This window comes from Pinus tabuliformis, chromosome 1_1 (genome assembly GCF_031772625.1).
Source record: "Pinus tabuliformis cultivar Carrire ecotype Pingquan chromosome 1_1, CPIR1, whole genome shotgun sequence".
Classification (NCBI taxonomy): Eukaryota; Viridiplantae; Streptophyta; class Pinopsida; order Pinales; family Pinaceae; genus Pinus; species Pinus tabuliformis.
The window spans coordinates 406,618,003-406,637,601 of record NC_142297.1 but is presented as its reverse complement, the minus strand read 5'-3'; positions in this window follow the sequence as shown (position 1 = coordinate 406,637,601).

Below are 19,599 nucleotides of genomic sequence, written 5' to 3'. Positions count from 1 at the left end.
CATGAACATAAATGCATGTACATGTATTTGGTCCATGGTATTTTGACCCATGGTATTGGTCCAAGGTATCTTGTCCGAAGTGTTGACCCCAGGTATTTGGTCCAAAGTATTGCTTCTAAGTGGTTTTGAACCATGGTATTGAGTAAGGCCTAAGACTATAAAAGGAGGAGAAGATCATTAGGCAAAGTCACTTAAGTAATTGAATATATAATGAAGAATAAGATCTAGAATACAGATCTTTGGGTTATGGTGCATAGCTGGATCTAAATCAAGGATGAACCTGAGCGCTTGATGAAGGATAAGTTCTGTTGATGGGTCAAGACTTTAAGGCTTGAAGAGAAGTATCTGTGTGGTTTTCATCTTTTATAAATTGCAGATGCCATAATATGTAAATCTAATGATCTGGGTATAACTGATGTCTGATTAGTTGTAAAGGTTAAATCATCTTTTACAGTTTTGTATGCAGGTTCATTATAGCAAAGGCGCGTATCACGTTGGTTCAGCATTTCAAAAGTGCGTATATGCAGGTCTGCCTTGATACAAGTGTGTATGCATGTATTTCGTCACATTGAAGTAGTGTACACCTTATAAAATATGTTTTAGCTACTTCTGATTGTTGTTGCAGTGTTTGGGTTCTGGTTACTATTATTGCATTCTGGTTATAGCATTCAAAGAAGTGATTGTTTGATTCAGTTTTGGTTGGTGCAAAGGAGATTGATTGATGCAAATATATTTTGATGTTTGATTGATGTTATTGATGGATCCAATCTAAAAATTTGTGAAACGTGGTCCCTGGAAGAAAGGAGAAGGTTGTAGCCTTCTGTAGGTCAGTACCTACATACTAGTACATCAGCTAGTACAAGAACTAGGGGGTTGTAGCTCCCTTCCAGGAGAAGATGAAGAGTGAGAGAAGGTTGCAGCCTTCTACAGGTAGAAGCCTACGTACTGGTGTGAGACTACACCAGTACATAAATATTGTAAAAAGAAGTTTCTTATTAAAAGAAGACAGAGACGAATTGCAGCAGGTGATTTTCACCCACATTGGGTTTCCACCTTATATCTTTTGTTCTTGTGTGTGATTTTCTACTCTGTTTTTCCTATACCTGGTTACTGTTTAGATGGTTCTCATGCATAGATTAAAGATCAACATCTTATTAATTAACTAAATTATAAGTCTGCAGGATATATGCTACTTTTCTTAACTATAGTTACGTATATACGCAAGTTTCATTAACTGAAGTAGCATATACAAATTTGATTGTGAAATGAAATATTATTGACTTGCTAATACTGATTCACCCCCCCGCTCACTATTATTTCCAACATATTGTAAGTGATAGAGATCCAATTTTCACTGGAAAATTTTGGACGGAATTATTTTCTTGTCTAGGTACTCAATTAGCTCATATCTCATTGTTGGGTAAACTTGACTCAGGATAGAGTCAAATTTGACCAAGTTAAACAGTGATGGTTTTGGGACACATGGTATTGTGCAGCCATAGTATTCTGCCCATGGTATTATATGTAATGGAGCTCATAAAAGGCTGGAAGGACTTCATTGTAATGCAAGACCTGGAGGTGAGTGGTGAAGGCTCACTTGGTCAGATTGGCCAAGGTTTTGGCCAATGCTAATGAGATCTTATTAGGTTGGGTTTTTCCCGGGATTTGGGGTTTTCCAGGATAAACATTTGTGTTATGTGTTTATGGTTGTTGCTAGTTATTTCTTATATATATTCCTCTCAGTAATTATTTATGTTATGTACTAAATTTACTAACAACTGGTATCAGAGCCAAATATTGGCTTCAAAGGGATTCTTTGATGCCAGGGGTTTATAGTACCTGATGAGATCAATGCAGCCTTTTACAGATCTAGGTCTGAAAATAATGGTGGAACAATCGTACACGGAAGAACCTCGAGGAGAATGTGCGAAAGATAGTGTCGTAACTGCCAGGGATCGCATTGCATTTGCAATATTTACTGATTTGTAACATGTTGATGAATTGTTTGGGATTCATGCAGCTATTTAAAGAAGGTTGAGAGATACCTTTGGTAATATTAAAATTAAAGGCTGATTTTGCTTGGAGCTTTTTTCGTAGGGAATCGATAAGGAATATTTCCTGTGTGTTCTATGTCGTGTTGAAAGATGGAGTAGGCGTGGGATGCATGCAGGTCAGCAGAAGAAAATTGTTCATGCAGCTTCAAAAATTGTTCGTTTTCTACTACCTGAGGCCACTGGTGCTGGAACCTATGAGGTTCTCATCGGGCTTGCAGTTGGAGCGGTTTGATAGATGTTTTTGAGCACATCAAATTAAGAGAGGATGGATCAGAATCGCAACAGAAATAAACAAAAAAAAAATAATGAAGACAAAATTATTGCATGTAAATGGGCATACTACTATAAGACTTGGTAAGGCATGTGTACCCCTGGGTAATCACCGGTAAAGTCTGGGTTAGACCTAGGTGATAGGGGGGATGTCGAGTTAACAATACCCTAGGTAAAAACTCTGAGGGGGGTAAGAGCTAGAGTAAGTGGGATTGTCTCACTTAGCATGTTTGGCTGGAGTTAGTCAAGGAACCCCAAGTCAAGTTTCACTGGTAGAGATCCAATTTTCACTGGAAAATTTTGGACGGAATTATTTTGTTGTCTAGGTACTCAATTAGCTCATATCTCATCTTATCATCCTCAATCTATTGGGAAAACTGAGATAGTGAACAAATACTTGGAAGGATATGTTCGTTTCTTTGTCTCTAATAAACAAACACAATGGGTCAAGTCATTACCTCTGGCTGAATGGTGGTATAACACTTCCTTCCATACTGCAACAAAAATTACCCCATTTATGGCACTTTATGGATATCATACACTGTCCATCACATAATCTTTAAGATAAAATTCTAACTTTCAAGCAGTGGAAGATCACATCGAGCATCAACAACAAGTTTTCCAACTCTTAAAGGATAACGTCATTTTGGTGCAAAATAGAATGAAACAACAGGCAAATCAACATCACAGTCCTTCAAGAAAGCTAAGAAGGATAATAAATTATCACTAACCATACAAAAAATCGTCCTTCAAGAAATCTAAGAAGGATAATAAATTATCACCAAAGTATTATGTTCCTTACAAGGTGTTGCAAAAGATTGGTACTATGGCATACAAATTGGAGCTTCCTGCATTGTCTTGAGTGAACCTAATTTTTAATGTTTCATGCTTAAAGAAGGTTATAGGTGACAAACTCCTAGTTCAAACAATATTTCTATAGCTTGACGAGGAAAAATAAATCATATTGGAACCTGAAGCAGTCACAAAAACAAGAACTTGATAGCTATGAAATCGATCAATTTCAGAGTATCTCATCAAGTGGAAGAAATTAACCACTGAAGATTAGACATAGGAGGATGAGAATTTTATACAGAATAATCCAGAACTACTCAAGCATTGAGGACAACACTTTTTTGAAGGAGAGGGGCATGTTAGGTCCCTATAATACTAGTTCACTCCCTCATTTTTATTGTCAGTGTAACCCACTTATTATTATTTTTGTGCTCATGTAGTCCCCATATTGCTATTAATGTAACCCATAGAAGCCCACTATTGTTATTATTGTGCCCTTACATTATTATTGTTATGTCGGCTCTAAGTCTATTGCGACCCCTTAGACTCCTATATATAGAAAGGAGGTTTTTTATTTCGATCATCCAAGAATTATTCAATTTTGTAATATAAAGGAGGCTTCCCCCTCGAAGAGGATGATTTTTAAGTCATTGACCTATATCTTCCTCTATTTTATGAGTTCGTTGCATAAAATTACTTATCCATTCTGTTTCACCAAAACTTGCTCAAAATTTCCACGTTGTCCTACCTCTAAAAAAGAAGAGAAAAACCACAGAAGCCATTGTTTTCTATTTTTTCAATTTCTACTCTACTCCTTCATGACTTGAACCATGTCCTCACAGATTTTCATCATTACCCTCGATACCATCATGCAATATAAAGACTTCAAGGGAGGGTTAAAAGGCTTCTACAGGAAGAAAAATCTTCTTGTAGCAACCTATGTAGTCACAATTGAAATACCCGAGATCTTTTTTTTCATCCAATAGAAGCATGAAGAAGCCATGTTTGCAACTAGGAAGGGACACATTATCCTTGGGAAGGCATTCCACTAGCAGCAGCAAACTATAAATTAGAGACGAAACTACACACACAACAAAGTTATCATTTAAGGTATAATTAAGTTCTGAAGACATGCAACAGGAACAATAAAAATAGTCAACTCCCTCTGATATCATGATTTATATGGCCCAACTCCAACATGAAATCATCTCCAATAATGTGATCCGCAAGTACAAAAGGTACGTAATTAAGTCCTTTGGGCTTCATGAGTTCTATGTAATTGTTTTTTTGTGTGTCTAAGTGTTGGGGTCAATAAAGGTAGTCTTCCATAACCCAAATACTTCACCAAACTCAATCATTACCTAGCCTTGTTTCTGTCTACAACTAGACCTGTCTTCATCAAAATTTGTTTTCATCACCACCAACCTTGTTTTCATCACCATTAGTCTCATTTTCTTCTAGCCTTCTTTTCATCACCCTCAACCTCCTTCAGCAGTCCCCATAAATATTAAAGATTTAGCTAGCCAACAAGAAAATAATTGGATTCAGGGGAAGGTAAAAATGAGGAGGACACCTCCCCTAGATCCAAGGGTAAAGAACCTGTGAAATCCATGATAAGGCCAACCATTAGATAGGCCACAACTCAGAAATTAAATGGAAACAACCTTGCTACAAGAGAAATCAAGGGCGCTACAGGAGAAAGAAGGGATGCTACAAGAGAAAGACTGGGTTGCTACATGTTGGAACAAATTTAGAAAATGTTATACACAAGGAGGTAGAAACATCAAAAGAGGTATAAATAGGCCCTGAGGAACTCTAAGAGCCTGAACCACAACCTAACCTGGAGTCTTATTATAATTTTTTGAAAGAAGGAAGGAATATTCCCGAGAAATTCGCATTACCCCTCTTATTAAAATTGAAAAAAGAGAGGGGAAAAACTCACATATGGATGCAGATTGCAAACGAAAATAAGGTAGAGGATGTGGGACAATAACACCATGTCTTCCCATCAAACTAGTATCAGGATCATAGGTTCTTCCTAGAGAAATGCCATCCATGGTTGGGTTCTATTAATAATAAATCACGTCTACAACTTCCTAAGACACCAAGAAGATACAAAAGGACATCATGAAAAAGGAAGTAAAAAAGGAATTAAAGAGGAATAAGGCTAGGTTTCTCAAGGGTGAGCAATAATTTCAGTAGGGGGGAGATGACGGGCCCCATAATTTTTTGTTTTGTTAGGACCATTTGATTATTTATAAACACTTAAAACGTGTGTTTGACCCCCTTACTTGCACATAATAGAGTTAATTTGTATTATTAATGGGTCCTTAGGAATTTGGTTTATCCTTGATTATTATGTGCCTAATATTATTTTTTTGTAGAAATTGAGAGAATATTGGGCAGATTATGAAGATTTGGAGGATGAAATAATTTAGGGAATTTCTCCTTTCCACAGGAGGATCAAGATTGGATAATAAATCAACAGGACATTATGAAATTATTCCACAAATTCTATATCTCCAGTGATTGAGAAGATATAGGAATGTGTTCCCTATCATTTAATGCAAATCCCTAGAGCTGGGAACTATATCCACTATTTGAGGGATTTCACAGGGGACATATTCCTCTTTTAAAGTAGAATTATTCCTTATAATTTTGTATGATTAATAATTCAAATTTTCCTATAAAGGCATGTATTACTTAGCATTCTTATGGATAAAACTTGTATTTTTGCAGCCCCACTTTCATTTCTAGTAGGTATGTACTTGAACTGATTCAAATAATGAACTTTGGTGCCATTTTTAGCTTCTAAGGCTTGGTCTCCTTCATAGGAATTTGAGTATCCTTCGGTTTTTCCATCCTAGGAGCCTCAAGGCCCTTTTGTATAATTTTCTTTTCTCCTTTTCACTTCTTATTCACATGGATCTCTTATTCTTACTTTTCTATTTCTGCATTTAGTATTGATGCTTCTGTTGTTGAAGGATTGGGTTAAATGATTGAAGTAAGTTAATTTGAGGGTTATTTATAGAGTGATGAGAATTATTCAACCTTAGAAGAGTTTTTAAAAGTTATATTCATCATTGACCTACTTGGATTGGTTTACTAGTTCACAAATCTAGAATTTCTAGAAGTCCCTTGTAGCAAACTAGTAGTGATTTTATGATATTTTTTAGAACATGTTAATGAGATTAATTTGAGTTAATTAAAATTGGATTATGTCATAAAAAATAAAATATAATAAAACAAATCACCCCATTACATTTGAACGTGATTATGTTAGCCATTTTATAGGTTAACTAGCTTACTAGTTCTCGAATTTCCAGATTTTAGACTAGTAATGTTCCGCTATCTTTTTAGCATGTGTTAAAATGGGTATTTTGGAGTGATTCCACTTGGAGTAGAGTCTTAAGACATCATACTTAATAAAAACAAATTATTTCCCATTTTAGTTTGATTTACTCGGGAATTTAGAAATATTTTCTCTTCTTTAGCATTACAAACCTCCTGTAGGAATCACATGTAGAAAACCTATAACATCACTTTCCTTCACCAGTTTTGATACCCACTATAAATTTGACTTATTATAGATGCATAATGACCCCTATGCTCTAAATATATTATTAGAGAGACCCAAGGACCACTCTATACCCCTCTTTCCTCCACTGCAATCACAACACAACAAATAGAGTTAGGAAGAAACTTTCACATTTGAAACTCTTCAATGCAAGTGAATTAGACATACTTTCTGAATTTCCTAGTTATTTTTTGTAGATTAAATTTATTATTTCCAAGAGATTTTCAATTAGATTAACGATTTTCATTTTCAAAGTAGAATAAGCGATTTGATTTGTTTGTAATTAGAGTAGTATGGTCTATTTATGCAACTAGTTTGTTACATTTTTCACTTCATTAGGTCAACGAAAGAAGGACACATTGCATGATGCACATACAGTGCCAACACCTCTTAAGTTTGTATGAACCTCGGGTTGATAATTTCAGTTGGTAGCCTTATGTGTTACAACATTCTTGTTGCAATACTAGGGCTCATCATTTTGATTACCTAGTCCATACATAGAAACTATCAAAAAGTAGGTATCTCTAGTTAAGATATCTAAATGAGAATAGGATGACTACAGTCATAGTAGGTCATTACAAAAGAAAAAAAATTAAAAGGGAGAAGAGTGATGAAATAGAAATGTGTATACTCTTCAGTATTTTAAGGATATACCTTTTTGTAGTTTTTTGTATGGATCAATGGTGAAGGTCTTTCATTAGAATGGCTATCACACTTATCTTGAATAGATTTGTTATATGTATAAGTTGTTAATAATTTTTATACTCAGAAAACCCTTATTTCAGCTTGAATGTGATAGTGGTAGCAACAATAGTATAGAAGATCCAAATTTTATCTTGTATAGAAATACATAAGTAAAAGAATAAAAAGAGGGAGGGAGGCTTAATCCAAGATTGGAAACTTACATAATTGTAAGGCTTAATTAACTACAGACCCAAGCACCAATTTCTGTGTAATACATAATGTTTTGTTGGACCTATGAAATAAATATACATTCTTGTCAATGGTTATATATATATCAATCATTGTACCCATATAATCTGGGTGAGGAAAATAAAAATTTAGTTGTAAGAGTACAAATTAACCTTGACTAGGAGTCAATATAACGAAAGCAATAGGGACAATAAAGAGTGCCATATGTACATAAATTAATCTATAATAAAAAAGGAGACTGCTAGTGAAATAGTCCTATAAACAAAACTTCTAATATAAATTGTGAAAGTGGGTTATGTGGAGAAATAGCCAACAAATCTAGTAAATTACAGTAATGCTTGAAATAGTGCATGTAAGTGGAACTTAAGAGGGTTTAAAAAGCATAGAGAAAGGATTTTGACTGTAATTTAAAGAAATCATGAATATGTCAAAGGTTAAATTGTATAGGAAACCTTTCACACAAAAATATTGGAAATTCAACTTGTCTTATAAAAAAATTATATGCACATATGTGTGTAACAACCAATGCTTTATTTTTAAAGTTCCTAAAGAGCCAAAAAGGTATTGTATTTCTAGTGAGGAATGCATAGTGAGCCCTAAAGAAGACATTGATAGATGTATGGTATGCCAAATAATTATGAATTACAAGAATTCTTACTTGTGTTTAGGAGCTTGTGGCAAAAGCTCTAGTACACCATAAAAAGTAAGGATGGTTGAGAACCTTTGTTATGGATACCTCTGGTTTGGAGTATAAATACTACAAAAAAATTATATGTATGCAAGATGCTCCATATGAATGTAAAAACCTATGGAAAAGTGTTGAGAAGAGGGTGGAAAACTTTATATTCATACGGTAAAGTATAGCGCAAACACAAGAGGCACCTAATGCAACATGTGTCACAATTGAGCTCGGTATATAGAATATCTACATGATAGGAAAATGAATATTAGAATAGAAACACACTTTAAGCATGAGCATGCTAGATTTTGTAACTTATAACTATGAGTATAATTTAATGGTTATCATGAAATTCAAGACTGATAAGAGCGTGGAAGAGTTAATCATATGCTTCCCAAAAAAAATATAAAAATAAAATTTCTTGAAAAATTCAAAAGAAATATTTTGTGATCTCCTTGATTGATGAATGTCGGAAATTGACTCACTTGTAGTCTAAGCTTTAGTTCTACATAATGGAATAACCTAAAAAGTGATGGCGCAAGCATGACCAACGACATTAAAAAAAAAGTTTGGGCACAAGAATTGTATGATACAGAAGTAATTCGAGCTTTAAAAGCCCTATCAAAACCAACAGTGTTGGTAAGCTAGAATAGAATATCATAATAATTTATTGAGATAACAGAACAAGAGAAATACTTGAGAGACTCTCCAATTAAAAGTGAGAGTAATAGTAGTATGTTGGTTGCACCTAAAGAAACAAAAGCGTGAAGGCATGTGGAAGTACTGTTGGAAAAGGTTTATAAAATGATAGCTTTACACAAACATGTGAAAGATTAAGCTAATCAAGGCTAAATTTGGGAGTGAAATAGTAATTTGATAGCCAAGTAGGTTGGTTGAGTCCATGGAAATGATGGACAATAAAATGGTAAAAGAGAGTTCTCTTAACCTTGACTTAAATTTCACATGTACATATGTATTGCAAACATGATAATGTTGAATACACACATACACACACACACACACACACACACACATACATACATACATACATACATACATACATACATACATACATACATATATATATATATATATATATATATATATATATATATATATACCATTGTGTTTTACATGGTTCTCATGGATCATTAGAAATGACAAATGACTACTTATGAATGGCATGAAAAGAGGAATATGTTGAAAATAATGAATTCCCACTAAGTAGAACTTGATGAGGCTCATCAATGGGTAAATTATATGGACCATAAAGCAACTCTTCAAATTACTAAAATCAACTTTTATCATGATTCTTTACATGATTTGTTATATTTTTCTTAATGGGAAGGTTAAAGATGAGATGTTAGGTCTTGTGGTCTAATGTGCATTGATGTAGGTTTTGGAAAAAAAATTGGCTAATTAAAGTGCAGCAACTCGAAGGAGACAAGAAAGAGGGATTTTAGGAGATGGGATCTCCCTCCTTAACTCCTTACTCACTCAAAAATTCCTCCATCAAATACCATTAGCTTGATGTTGCAAGTAGTCTATCCATTAAGATCATTGGTACCCAAGCCAATGAGAGTTGAAGACTAGTTGATCTTGAGTTTGGGAGCCAAGCCTCCCTAAATTTAAGGAATTTTTTGTAACTTCAGTTGTATAAATAAGAAGGCCTAGAACCTCATTAGGATTCAAATTTTGTTTATTGTAGCCAAGAGGCATTTTTGAGTTGAGACATTGTGATTTATCACTCTTGTGTATATTTGATATTTTAATGAAAATGAGAAGCATTCCCTTGATCCAGCACTGAGTTGACTCGGAGGGTTCAAGCTCTTGGGTTAGGGCCCAACCCTAGTGGTAGAAGTTCCTCTTTTTTGTATATATATGCTTAGATTACATTCATATTTAGTTTCTCAACTAATTTTTGTGTTTTTAATTTGCAAGTATTGGTATGATTAATTAGTTTGATTCCATTTGTGGATAGTTATAACAATGGTATCATAGTGATAGAAGAAATTTTAGAAAATCTAGTGATAGTGGCTATCATCTCATTTATCTCTTTTAGGATCATGACTTGAGGGACATTTTGATACAGCTCAAAAACATAGTTCTTTCTTTGCTACATAATCTAGGGTTTCTTGATGAGTACGTCATCATATTTAAGTTTCTTAGGATGAGTTACAACTGCCATTTTTTATATCTTAGCTTTTGCATTGGTTTCAAATCACTTCCAGTCATGAACCTAGCCATTAGATGGCAATAACTATCTTTTCTTCCATTTAATACATCTTTCCCATGTATAAATGAATTTGTGCATAGATGTTGACAAGAATGTGTGTTGTTGCAGGAGCTTCTACATTAGGAGCTTCTACATTATAGAGAGACCTCATCTCATTTCCCTCATCCAAGCCTTATCCACCATGTTTCCAAAATCTACTAAAATATCAATCTGAATTCTTATTTTATAAGAAAAAATTTCCACTTCCATTGAGAAAACCCAACCATATCGAAGCACTTGATTGAACCCTGGATAGTTTTCACCCCCTCCTTGCCTTATTCTCCCATTATCTACCTTTCCCATGCTTCATTCCACCTTGTTAATCACTTCCTAAGCTTTCAACCCGTTTCCTGTAGTAAAATAGGGGATCCTGTAGGAGAACTAGGACATCTTATAGTTTTCCTATAGGAAATCATGTAGAAGCCTGTTTTGAGCCCGAATTTAGAAAAATAATCACTAAAGTTGGGATTATGCCTCTACTTGAACTCCATACCATTAATACAATTCTAACCCTCTTCCTCCATAATTATCTCCCCTTCCAAAGAACAAGTGAAGATTAGCATTTGCATTCATAAAATGAAAGATAAAGAAAAATAGTTCTTTTTATTTCTTAATTAGCACATGAATGCAACAATTATAATACTCCTTAGATAAGATTTCATGCTCAATTAGTTTAAATCATCACATTTGGTAAATATGGTTAAGCTAGGTTTCTTTTTCAAGAAAAATGTGTCGATGAGTAGATAGAGGATTTGATGTCACTTTACAAGCATCTTCCAATTCAGTATTTCATTCCTTAAAATAGGAAGCACTCCTTTTCTTTCATTTACGATAATTTTCCCTTCTCCACTTGGTAGTCAGACTTCTTCTAGTCAATAGAAGACAGGTTTGAGAAACACTAGTGGTCTATCATCCCAGTTGAATAGTGACAAGAGTAGACCATTACATCTATTTGTGTATACAACACTCTCACCTCAAAGTTTGTATTAAACACGAGTTAATGAAGTAAAGTTAGTAGCCCCAGGAGTTGCAGCATTCTTGCTGCAATACTAGTGCTCAACACTTTTCGACGCCATTGTCGGTGAGGTGTTTGAGTATATGTGATTTTTTCTTTCTTTATTTTATTCCTTATTTCCTTCTCATTCTCCAAATAGTTCCATTTAGTAGACAGTTGCAATTTGGTTTTGATTTATTTCCAATTCTGCAATTAGTTCCATTGAACAAGTAGTTGCAATTTGGTTTTGCTTTCTTTCCATCCTGCAACAAGTTAAAAGAAAATGTAAAGAGAAAGAAAACAAAATCCTTTCATGCCTCGTAGGATTAGAAACAATTTAGGGAATTTTTTTCCAAATACCCCTACCACATCAAACAACCAACCTTCCCTCTTCTTCAGTGGTTCTGAGTTAGAGGATCCATTAGGTGAACAACCAGAGATTTTTGAAGATCCTATCGGGGGAGAAGAAGAGACCATTTCACCAACTTACACCATGGCTAAGAATAGAAATGGGATTGGAGACAGAGAAGGAGCTGAGAATAGAGTTGAAGGTGCTTTTCCCATCAGAGAAATTATTGGGGATGCTAGGATGAGAAACATAAGCCCCTCTACTCTTCCTCACTTCCATGGCCTGAACATAGAATACTCAAATACTTTTTTGTTCGCGTTTGTTGTCATATGAAAAACTTATGATTACACCTCTGATGATTAGAAGTTGAAATTATTCCCATCCACTCTCAAAGATGCAACCTTGCACTAGTTCATGGATTTAACTGGGGATAGTATCACCACTTGGGCTTAGATGCAACAAACCTTCAAAAATAAGTATAGGGACTACTGTAGGTCCAAATATACCAAAGAGGAAATTTTTAGAAGGACCTTGGTACATGATGAATCTTTAGAATATTATGAGGAAAGATTCCAACTCAACTACAAAAGGGCTAGGTGCACCTTTTTATCTTGAATCGCTTAAGCTAGTCCTTCTTAGGGGGATAAGGGAAGATCTCCTAGAAACCTTAAACTTGCTATCATGAAGGGACATCTACTAGTTACCCTATGATGATATCAAGACAATTTTTAGGAATAACTATAGGGAAGCTAAAAAGAAGGGTAGGGCTAGTCAAGTTGTGGCTAGTTAGTCCTCCTCCAACACATCCATAAAAAGCAAAATTGGGAACATTTTGGAAGACTTTAAGAGTGAAATGTTGCATACTCTTGCTCTGCAAATGGACACCATACAGATCAAGATGACGTAGGAAGAAGAAGAGAGAGCCTTAGCTATCTTCTGCCATAGATGTACAAGGAGGCACCTTAGGAACGAATGTCCATTGAGTCTTATAGAAATATGCTTGATATATGAGGAAAGCCATTCCACATACAAGTGCCCTTCCCTACCTGTATTAAAAGTTTTGTATTAGGGAACTCAAGGGGTGATTGAACAACTATGCTACATCAATTAAAGGAGGCCTCAAGGAACTCGAAACTATTAGGAAGGCATGCAAGGGGAATCCTATTCATATTAAAATCCTAATCAGAATATATCCATTCCCCCTTGGTTCCCTCCTTCTCATCCTTCATGGTCCACACCTTCTCCTTGGTCTTTTGCACCTCAATACCATTCCCAATCTGCAAACCAACCATTTCATCCATATGATCCTGCAAAACCTCAGTGGAATACACCATCACAAGGGTGGAGGACCCCATATAACCAAGCTCTAGCTCTATTACCTCCACCTCCATCTCAACCACAACTCCTACACCTTGCTCCACCTCAACAACCCTCAGATTCCTTCCCAACCAAATCTGAACCCAAACAATGAACATGCACATCAGGTAGTATATGTACACATCGATGACACCATTCCCCCCATACCTTGATCAATCTTGGGGTTTCCATCAATGTGACGAGTAAGGATACTATGCTTAAACTGAATCTCAAGGGATCATTAAGAAAGACTACAACAGTCTTGCAGCTTGCAGACAGATCCATAGTAGCTTCTGAGGGAATTGTTGAGCATGTGATGCTCTAAATTGATTTGTGGGAATACTAAATTATTAGTTCTCCAACCTAAGCAGAAGTTGGATGGTTATCCTCTCATCCTTGGGAGGCCATGGTTAGCCACTACCGATGATTATATAAGTTGTAGGGTTGAGAACATGACCATTAAAAATGAGCAATTGTCCAAGCATTGTTTTTGTACCCTCCTACTCAACCATCTCTAGAGTGTGACTTACCTTTATAGTTAGAAGAGGAGGAAGAAGATGAAGTCTACTCTTCCCCAATCTATACCCTAGATGCTACTACAAGAGGGGGCAACTTGATGAAGATGACCTGATTGAGAAAATCCTCCATAATCAACCCCCCAACACCATGTATCTTGAGGAGTTAGTAAGAAAAACCAATGAAAACCCTTGGATTGATCTATGCTTAGCTAAGACAAGCCCTACTCATGTCAAGATGATAGAATTCGGCCCTGAAAGAGCATTGAAAATCGACACCTCTCTCTGTTCACGAAGAAGAGGAGTTATGTGACATGCTAAGAAAAATGGAAAGTGGAAGATCTGTGTGGATTACCGAGAGCTAAAAAAAGCCATAAAAAGGACCATTTCCCTCTACCTTTCATTGAACAAGTATTAGATGGTCTGGCATGAAAGAATTTCTTCTCTTTCTTGGATGGGTTCAGTGGTTACAATCAAATCCACCTACACCTCTCTCTAGGGTACCTTTTCTTATAGGGTCCTTCCTTTTTGTTTATGCAATGCCCCTGCCACTTTCCAGAGAGTAGTCATGAGCATCTTTATAGAGCTAGTCCATGATTCTGTGGAAATTTATATGGATTATCTCACCCACTATGGGTGCGATTTCTTGGAGGTTCTCTCTAACTTGGGAAAGGTGTTAAACAAATTCATTGAAATAAACTTATCTCTTAGTCCTGAGAAGTGTGAATTCTTAATGACTACAGGGATTGTTCTGGGTCACTCAATATCTTAGGAAGGATTCCAAGTAGACCTAAATAAGATAGTTATCATAAAGATGGTTCTTACTCCTCAGAAGTTTCTTAGGCTTAGCCGGATACTATATGAGATTCATAAAAGACTTTAGCAATGTAGCCTCACCCTTTTTTGGACTATTGGCCAAGGAATCTGAATTTTTATGGTCAAAAAGCTACCAAGAGGCCCTAGAAACCCTAAAGGACAAGCTGACTACTACACCTATTCTCCAAGGCAAAAATTGGGCTCTTCCTTTTCACATACATGTTCATTCCTCTCATAAATCTATAGGAGCAGCTCTGGGCCAAATACATGACAAGATACTTTATGCCCTTTACTTCATTGACAAAAATATGACCAAATCTGAGTTAAACTACACAATGACTGAAAAAGAGGTCCTAGTCGTTGTCCATTCATTGAATAAATTTAGACATTACATTACTTGTTACCAGACATTTATACATACTAACCATGATGCCATTAAATATTTGATGAACAAAGCTGATGTGAATACTTGAATTATTAGATGGTTATTTTTTTCACAACAATTTTATCTAACTATTATTAATAAGCCTGGCAAAGAAAATGTAGTTGCAGATTTTTTGTCCAGATTGATTTTTCCTGTAGGTGAGGAACGAATGGTTGATTACCAGCTACCAAATGAGAATTTATTTGCCATTTCAGTTCTCTCTCTGTGGTTTTCTGACATAGACAACTACTTAGTAGATATACAGTTCTCTCTAAATCTCTCCTCTAAGTAGAAGAGAGGAATTATAAGGAAAAGTGCCCCATCCTCTTAGATTGGGGGAAATCTCTTCAAGTTGGGCCCAGATCAAATTATGAGAAGATGTGTCAGGGAGTACAATGTTTTTTACATCCTTGTAGCATGTCATTATGGGCCTTGTGGAGGTCACTTTGCAGCCAAAAGGACAACATTCAAGCTACTAAAAGCTAGCTATTACTAGCCCACTCTCCACCAGGATGTAAGAAGTTATACCATCCAGTGTGATCGGTGCAAAAGGATGGGGAAACCTACTCCCAGGGATAAAATATATTTTCAACCTCAAGTGACTTTCAAGCCATTTGACAAGTGGGGCATGGATTTCATTGGGCCCATTGATCCTCCATGCAGACAGAAAAAGTACACCATTGTGTGCACCGAATACTTAACAAGGTGGGTTGCAACCAAAGCTATCAAGGTAGCCACAAAAGAAAAAGTGGCTAAGTTCCTGAGGGACAATGTGTTTTACAAGTTTGGATACCCTAGAGAGTTGGTTGTTGATTAGGGTAGTTAATTCACCTCACACATGATTGAGAATCTATTAAGCCAACATACGATCAAGCACAGAAAGTCCACTCCTTACCACCCTCCAACTAATGGACAAGTAGAAGTCACCAACAGAGCATTGGAAAGCATTCTGACCAAAGTAGTTAGCAACAGTAGGAAGGATTGGATAGAACGACTAGTGGAGGCGACTTGGGCCTATAATACAACTTGGAAGACCGCCATTGGCTTCACCCCTTATGATTTTGTCTATAGGAAGAAGGCTCTGTTGTCCATTGAATTTGAGTACAACAGCTTAAGGATGGAAACACAATTGGATCTAGATGTCACAAGGGCACAACAAGAGAGATTTCTCCAACTAAATGGTTTAGAGGAATTCAGGATGCAGGGCCTCCTGCACACAAAAGTGACTCAAGTAAAAAGAAAATTTTGGCATGACAAAAATATCAAAGATAACTATTTCAAGAAGGCGATTGGGCCTTGTTGTATGACTCTCGGTACAAAGATTTGAAAGGAAATTTGATGAACAGATGGTTGGGACCATATGTGATAGAAAAGAGCCATGATAATGGCGTTGTTCAGATAAGAATCATTGATGAAGAAGGTATCCATTTTCTTGTTAATGGCTACATGTTGAAAGTCTAAAAAAAGCCTTTGTCAAAGAAGGAGTTCATTAGTAGCATTAGCAAGGCAGTAATGGTGTTTGAAGAAGTCTCGTCTTCCACCTCACCAAGTTCTTGAGGTCTGTTGAATTTTTGAAAAAAGAAACGAAAAAACAAAAACAAAAAACAAAAAATAAAGAGACCCAGGTGAAAACATCCATGAGGCACCTGAGGCCCACTCTTAGGTTGAAAACCTCTTTGAGGCAGCCCAAGAGTGTTTAAAAAAGAAAAAATGGGAAAAATAAGAGAGCTCTGGGTGAAAACCTCTTTTGAGGCACCCACGACAGGAAACCAGCATGAAAACCTGCTTCTAGGCAACCTATTTTACTTTCAAAAAAGAAGAAAATAAGAAAACAAAGAGAGAAAAAGCTCAAAAATAATGGTAGAGACCTCAAACTTTCCCACTCATAACAATTCTAGTTTTTGTAGGTCTTCAAGAAGATAATGGACAAAGAGATTAGAGGAAAGCAAGCCCTACAAAACCTCGTTTTCTTCTTCATCCATTTCATCTCCTCCATAATCCCCATATTCCTTCATCTATACTCATCTCCAACAATAGAAAAATTCAAATTTCAGGCAATTTTGTGCTTTCTACAGGAATTCCTGTAATTACTACAAGAGTTTCCTACAATACTATAGGAAGTCCTGAAAATCTACAAGAAAAGTAGTCCAATTATGATGTAGGCTTCTTTTGGAATAAAAAAAGGCCATTGACTTCACCACATCCCATCCAACACCCTTCATGACCATGTCACCCCTTCTGTCCATAAAAAAAAAAATCAAGTTAGAAAAAAAAATGAAGATGAGAAAAAAAAACATCAAAGGGACATGCCACCAGAAGCCTACCTCACCTACCACTCCATGGCCACATCTTACGCTCATTCAAATACCTATTCACCCACCAAGCAAATAAAGGACACAAATATTAAAAAAAAAAATGCAACTACGGATTTCCTATAGTAGTACTATAGGAAACCTTGTCGAAACCTATTTTGAAGTAACAACAGGCTCCAGGCCTAACCATCAATGCCATGATTGAAAGAGGAGAAGCACAACTACAGGCGCAATGAAACTTCTCCAAATCTTAGCAGCAAGAGAGGAAGCCAACATATGCACATCAACAAGAAGACAACCCATCATCAAAATGGAATCAACAAAAAAAGGTAGTCGAGAAGATTTACTTGAGTCATGAGAAGCATAGCATAACCACCCTCCAATATGCATCAGCAAGGCAAAGGAACCCACAGGCATGTCACCTCATCCATACTCCTTCATAAATACGAATATGATTAAAACTGTAGGAATATATAGAAAGTTGATTTTATAAGCGAGGGTGGCTAGTTAACCTCGCAACCTTTAGTCCGATAATAAAAAGTGCTAGTCAACTCAATAGGTGGCAAGGTCACATCAAGGGGAATAAATCATAAAGGTGGTCAATTTACGGTGAACATAAGTGGTGATGATTATGAAATATGTACTCGGCTAGCCAACACATCACTCAACAAAATCAGCCATAAATAGAAATATTCCCTGGCTTTCATGCAAAGTATTGTTCATTTTGATAATTTGAGAGATGAGATAACCTCAAGGAGCCATATAAAGGAAAAGTAAGTCTTGGCCTACCTACAGTGAGAACCTACAGGAAATACAAGAAAACTACAGGAAACAAGGAGGATTGTCAAAAATGTTGTAAGTGGGTTCCTAGGGCGAGAAATTCAAGAATTCTCATCACCAAAGAATTTTGAGAAAGGTAGGTTCCATATCATCTATGCTTTAATTTGTAAAGAGGAAAAGGAAATAAATTTTCATTTATTTTAATTATTTACAGTGTGTATCAAGATAAACAGAATTTTGTAGAAGATGTTGTAGAGTAAACTCTAAACCCTCATCACCTAGAGAAGCTCTTAAGCTATAGCCAACCAAACCTCATACAAACAGATTGATAGAGAGAAAAGATGATAGAGTGTTTCAACAAAAGAGAAACCACGAGAACAAATAGAATACACCAACATTCTCATGTGGTAGAAGTCTTTACAATGCATCAATGGTTGGGATTCTTCAAGCTACTTAGGGGATATGATGATGACATAGCTAGGGAATTTGCAATGTCACTCATACCTCTAGCTAGAGCTAGTTACACTATTGTAGTGAGGGGTTTGTCGGTAGAAATTTCCCCTGAGATCATTAGCAGGATCACTACACTTCCTCTAGGGTTGCAATGGAGAAAAGAGGAAAAAATAGCAGCACTCTTGCCAAGAAGAACTTTTTCTTGGAAGGAGAAGAACCAATTCAAGATAAAAATGGGATTAGAAGGGCACACATTCCATATCCTTGGGATAAAGTAAGCTATCATATCATCAGGTATATTTCTTGTGAGGGTAAGCTCAGTATAGTCTACATGTACCATTTTAGACTCCTCTATGAGCTGAAATTTGGTGAAGCGTTACCTCCACATAAAAGAATTAGTGTGCATTACTTTTTGTTACAATCAATTATAGTAATGAGAATCAAAGTAAAAGAAGGAAACCATTAGAGGTTGGCACATCATGGACTGATCAAACTAATAATAGAAGATGCCCTAAAAAATTGAGAATCCCTATTATATGGTCAACATTTACAGACATGAATGAAGAAGATTAAATTCAAGATATTGAGTATGAAAGAGACCCTACTTCTAGTGATGAAGAAGAGTGAGAAGGGTTTGAAGAAGAAGAACAAGGACTTGAAGACGAGGAGAAGGAAGAAGAGCCTAAATAAGAAGAGCCTAAAAAAGAGGAACATCAAGAAGATGAAGAAAAGACTAAAGGAGAGGAGGCAGAAATAGATGACACAAAGGCTGAAGCACAAAAGGATTAACCAAGTCCTAAAATATAGAGCAAGGAAGAAGAGGAATCTCCAAGGGTGTCTCCAGAGCCCACAGAAAAGGAGGCATAAACTACCTTTACCAACTCTAAGTACACCTATCAAATCAAGTGGAAACAGGCAGGGGCAGACTCCCCTATACTTCAGAACAAGAAAGAGTGCTAGGATAAAGCAAGGGAGACCTCAAACCCCTACCGAGATTCCCATTATCATAGAGGACTCACT